We start from the raw sequence: 5,728 nt of genomic DNA, 5'->3' as shown, positions 1-5,728 counted from the left end.
CTTCTACTGGTTGGCCGCCTCGGTGGAGTGAATGGGTGTACTAGCCGGGCTCCTAGGAGTGCGGACAGGTTGCCTATATTCGCACGGGGCCCCAAGACGCCGTGGTTAGATTCGATAGGCAAACCCGGCTGCGCGACTGCATGCGGGCCAGCATACCCATTCGCTCAAACGTATCGAAAACGGCCACCCAGCTTAATTTGCCAATAAATCTCCCCAAATTGAATTCTGTGATTTGTTCTATGATTTTCAATGCTAAATTGCCTCTTCCGGCGTCCCTCCTGCGAGCCCGCATGTCTGCGTCATGCATCGATATCTTCCTTGAACCAAAGGTCATGTGTCGTAACAGACGCACGGGGCATACCAGACCATGACCTAACCTACATGGACCTCGACAAAACTTGTGAACATGACAACGCATCCCAAGTATTGTCGACGTACTTCCAGGCGGCGATAAACTTACTTTCTGCTGAAATCCACTCGAGTTGAACAGTTGCCAGCCGAAAACTTGTCCTAGCTGCCTGGAGACGTTGACCATGCAGTTGAATCGCGGAAGTTGCTTTCGCAACCCACCTCACTGCTCACTTGGCGCAACGCTCTCAATCAAAGATAGTCACTGGAGATTCAATCAGAAAGACAGAAACGTGAGCAAAGATAAAACAAAAGCAGAATTAAACATTTAAAGCACGAAAGCACGGAGCACATACCTTCCTTCCAGAACCTGTCGCAGGCACGGGACAACGGAACTGACTGAATGGTTGCAATGTCCGCCGCCAGGGTGTGCGCGCGCTGCCGTGCTATGGGCATGTCGGCTTGTCCTGCAGTCTTGCTAAACAATTTTACGTCGCTTTCTATCATTGCAAGACCGGAACTTAAATCAAAGGGAGGTTTCTCAACCATTTGAATGTGTAGAAAAATATAGCAAGGAGAGAGGGCGGGGGGCTGTTGTGGCAGACGGCCATAGCTGGGGGCCAGGATAATAGAAATGATGACAATAAAACAATGATAAAAGGCATACTGCCTCCCTCCCCTGCAGCTCGCACGCGGGTTTTTTCCTGCGAGTTATGTGAAGGTCGGCTCAAAGGTCTGCAAATAAGTTCTTGCCGTTTGGCAGCGGAAGGGGAAAGAGGGGGGGGGGTGAACGGGTTTGGTACTACTGCGCCCCGCGAGCACGCGTAGAAGTAGAGAGAATGGGCGGGGGAAAAGAAGAGGAATGAAAAGGGGGTTCGGGGGCGGGGGCGGACCTGGAGCAAGCAGCGGCAAGGGAGAGCCGCGGGCAAGCGGGCAAGCGCGCGAGCGGGAGCGGGGCACCGCAAGGCACCCGTTTATAGCCGAGGGCCGCTGGCGCCCCAGCCGCCCCCACCGCCCCCGCACGGCCCCGGCCCCGGCCTCGGCCATCGCATCGGATTGGAGTAAAGGTCCGTCTGGGCAGTTCCCTCTCAAGTGGAAGTGCTGGGCTGCTGTTCTGGAGCAAAGGGGCAGCAGGCAGGGCCGGGGGCCGGGGGCCGGGGGCGCGGGGCGCGGAGGTTGAGAAAGGGGTTTGGTTGTTCTGTTGCGACCCTGCTACAAAGCAGTGGGGCGTGGCGGCGCGTGGCGGTGGCGTCGTCCGGCCGGGGGAGGTTTCCATCACAGACAACAACAACAACAACAACAACAACAACAACAACAACAACAACAACAACGGGCGATACGCGTGGTGCGTGTAAGTTGCCGTTACGTCACAAGACGCAGCCGCCGCGCCCGCTCGCGATCTTTTTAGATCCAACGTTGATGGACTTTTCAGCGCCCCTCCCCGCGAGGGCCTCGCGCGCGCCGCAGACCCGCGGGGTGAACTGCAAGATGAAACGCAATGAAAACAAGAGAGATGTTTTTCTTCTGGCGGAGCGCCACACACACACACACACACATACACTGGTTTGGTGGGCTGGTGCTGCTGCTGTTGGGCCTTCCCTGGGGGCGCAGCTCATCCGAGACCACTCGAGACCGCTGCGTTGTGTTGACAGGCCGGGGGAACCGGCCAATAAAATGCCCGAGAATAGCGAACCGCCCTCCTGCGTGCCAGCGTTCCCTGAGGAGCATAAAGGCACCGGCCGCCGCCTTAGAGCGACAAAACTATAACGTATGGTCGATTATTGTAGACTTGCTTTTTATTTTTCATGTTTATGGTGGTCGTGGTGGTGGTGGAGGTGATGGAGGTGGTGGTGGCTGGCGGGGGTGATGGGCGTCAGAGGAAGCAGCAGCAGCGCGGCAGAGCGGCAGAGCGCGCGGCGGTGGTGAGAGGGAAGGCCCTCGATGCGTCAGGGGATAAGTCCCGGCAAAAGCGTCTGCCAGCCATCACAGCTATCAACGCAGGGCAGGCAATCGCAACCGAAATAAGTCTGCGCGCAGAGGGGGCGCTGCAGGGGGGAGTGTGTGAGTGTGTGTGTGTGTGTGTGTGTGTGAGTACGCGCGCGCGCGCGCGCCGCCCAGGTGGCCGCATCAACAAGCTGCCTATCAGGAAGTAATGTTCAGTAAACGCTCTGCCACGCTCTGCTCCGCGCGCGACTATCGACCGTGTCAAGGCTGAAAACAACCTCCAGCTAAAGTCCGAGCCGGCCGGGGCCGCCGAGAAGCGCGGCGGGGCTTAGAGTCCTACAGTTGCCAGAGAAGCCGGACCTCCGTCCAGGCCCCCGCCCGCACAATTCCTCATCCTCCGCCATCTTCCTCGCGTCGGCTGCTAGCCGAGCGCGCCCACGCCGCTTCAGTTTGAAACTAAGGATGCAGCCGCCGATGTGGTTTTTACTCCTGATTTAGCTGCGTCGGTCCCAGCAAATAAATACTTATGTAGCTGGATAGCTTATTCTTTGAACTAAAATCGGCTCGCTTATACCACCCGTTTAAAATGAACGATTTAAGAGCTAGGGAAAAACTAACGAAGAAGCATGCAGCGCGGTGCAGCCACTGCGGCGCGCGAGGAAGATGGCGCGCCCGCCATGTTCCTCGCGAGGAAGATGGCGGATCATGAGAAATTACGCGTAGCATTCCTGAGGTGCGGCTTCTCTGGTAACTGTAGGACTCTAGCGGGGCTGAGCGCGGGTGGCGTGCCGTGGCGTGGCGCGGTGCGGATCATAGAAAGAACGTTTGTACAGTACCCATCGTAAAATCCTTATGGAACAGATAATGGGTCGGCAAATTTATTTCTCATCTGCGAAAAAGTTATCGCAGTTTTGTGGCACAAAGTAGGCAAAGAGGCAAAGTACAGTATTTTGGTTTTCGTAAACAAATTTTAAAGCATATATGAATTTATTTTATTTTTCATTTCAAAAACAATTGCTTCTACTGGTTGGCCGCCTCGGTAGAGCGAATGGGTGTACTAGCCGGGCTCCTAGGAGTGCGGACAGGTTGCCTATATTCGCACGGGGCCCCAATACGCCGTGGTTAGATTCGATAGGCAAACCCGGCCGCGCGACTGCATGCGGGCCAGCATACCCATTCGCTCAAACGTATCGAAAACGGCCACCCAGCTTAATTTGCCAATAAATCTCCCCAAATTGAATTCTGTGATTTGTTCTATGATTTTCAATGCTAAATTGCCTCTTCCGGCGTCCCTCCTGCGAGCCCGCATGTCTGCGTCATGCATCGATATCTTCCTTGAACCAAAGGTCATGTGTCGTAACAGACGGAGACGTGAAACAAAGCAAGCACAAACCCTTTATTTCGGTGATACCCTAGAGTGGACTCGGGCGGGCGCATCCCCGATGCAGTCTCTATCTCTCTGAACGGCTCGGCAGCTCCTTTGGCTCGCTGCCGTCCGTTCACCACATCGGCTTGCCCTGCCCTGCCCCGCTCTTACTGGACGTCAATAATATAAGTCGTCTCGAAGTCGCATCGTCGTCGCTCGGGCTCGTATCTGTCGTGGGGGTCGAGAGGGTCGTGGGGATGGGATATGCCCCTTATTCTCTCTACTCTGCTCCAGGCATGCCGACCTCCCCCGCGTCGGCCTGTCAATAGGGGTGGCGCGCGCGCGGCGACGCGGGCGCTGCTAGCTGGGCTGGACCTCAACGTTTATGACAAGTCCGAAGGGGGCGGCTGTAAAAACGCGGCGGGCGCAGGGCCTCCCCGCCCGTCTCGATTAATTACTTTCGGCCGCCCGGAAAAATTCCCCGCATCGCGCCCCCTTTCCGGAGGAGGACAACAGCAGAGAGATCAGAGAGAGAGGGAGGGAGAGGGCCTTTCTCCTGCTGATGAGCGGGGGAGGCGGCGGCAGCGTCACAAATAGCGAGCGATTGGGCGGCCGCCGGGGCGCAAGTAGGGTAACGGGAAATTTAAGAGTGATGAGTTATTTTGTGTTTGGCGCGCGGGGAGCGCAGTATGGACGGCTGGGTCAAGGACTCGGCAGCGCCCGCCCCCACCACTATGCAGTTTGCTGAAGATGACGCGATTCTTTCCGACGTCTCTCCTTCCCCCTCTCTCCTCTCTCTCTCTCTCTCTCTCTCTCTTTCTCTCCCTCTCTCGCACTCACGAACGTGCCCGGGTGGGCGCGCGGGAGGGACAAGGACGGGGAAACCCTACGGATGGTTCGCTTCCTCCTTCCCCGCCCCCGCCGCCCCCGCCACGGTGACGGGGACGACACGACCCTTGCCCCCTGACACGCCCCCTTGGTCACCGATAAGCGGCCCGCCCCCGGTGGGCTCCGGCCCCGGAGGAGCCCGGAGGGGCTGTGACCCAGAGAGGGTGGGGTAGCGGGGCCCGCAGGATGATCGCCGCGTTCTAACTAGGTACGTACTATTATTATTCGGCTGCTTCGAAGACCCTAACACTAGGGAGTTTGCTATTCTCTTTGTTTTTGTTGTTTCTTGTTATTTGAAAGGGATTACTAATGAAAACTCATCTGAGCTACAAGTGTCAATCACAAAGTATGGAAAAATAACATCAAAATTCTCAAAAAAATTTCGAATATTTTTCAATCTGCCACTTTTTGCAAAGTGATATTTTTGTGCATACCTCGAGAGACATTCTTCCGCCCCCACTTGACTTTTGTTTGGCGACGTCGTTCCGATTGATAATATGGGACTGTCATTCACGAACTCAGGTACAGAACTCAGGTCTCGCCCGCAATCGACCTAATAACGCCGTGAGCAGTGTAGCCCTCCTCCTCCTCCTCCAGTGGCACGCGAGACGAGGTGACATCTGTGTGCGCGGCGCCGCGGAGCGCCGTGTGCCTCGCGCCCCATCGCGATATGGAATTAATTTAGCAGAAGCCGTTGTGCGGGGGTCCGGGGGGACCCCTCCTGCTCCCCTGCTCCAGACGCCCGCGGGGCCCACTGGGGGTCGGCTCCAGGACAGGGGCTCCTCCAGGTAGGTCGTGTTCACTGGGGCTGAGGCTCACACCACCAGGACAGGAGGCTCTTCTCAGAAGGCGCTATCCAAGGCTCGGCTCAGCTGCTCCAGGACAGAGGTTCCATGCGCTCCAGGCGGAGGCTCTTGCAGGAGGCTCTCCAGGCAGCCTCACCTTGAAGCCCCGCGGCCGCTTCCCGGAATGGGGGTGTTTACGTAGCAAGGGGAAGGGGGCAGCAGCAGGCGCCAGGGCCCGGGCTGAGGACCCTGTCAAAATTGTCTTTGGACCGGCCTCCGGCGGACGGACGAGAAACCACCTTCTTCTTCTTCTTCTTCTTCTTCTTCTTCTTCTTCTTCTTCTTCTTCTTCTTCTTCTTCTTCTTCTTCTTCTTCTTCTTCTTCTTCTTCTTCTTCT

General features: G+C 56.7%; 1 protein-coding gene across 1 annotated transcript in view; it reads right to left on the bottom strand.

Annotated features, from left to right (window-relative positions):
* The window catches only part of LOC113202095 (tropomyosin-1, isoforms 33/34-like), a 185,573-nt gene extending 184,787 nt beyond the window's left edge, over positions 1-786 (bottom strand). Inside the window, exon 1 of the mRNA XM_052273056.1 lies at positions 705-786. The gene's annotated coding sequence lies outside the window, so the exon portion shown is untranslated. The remainder of the gene's footprint in view (positions 1-704) is intronic.
* Between the last annotated feature and the right edge of the window lie 4,942 nt (positions 787-5,728).

This window comes from Frankliniella occidentalis, unplaced genomic scaffold (assembly GCF_000697945.3).
Source record: "Frankliniella occidentalis isolate FOCC.00 unplaced genomic scaffold, Focc_3.1 Scaffold241, whole genome shotgun sequence".
Lineage (NCBI taxonomy): Eukaryota > Metazoa > Arthropoda > Insecta > Thysanoptera > Thripidae > Frankliniella > Frankliniella occidentalis.
Note: the sequence above shows the minus strand (reverse complement) of the source record. Positions and strands in the feature narration are given on the sequence as shown.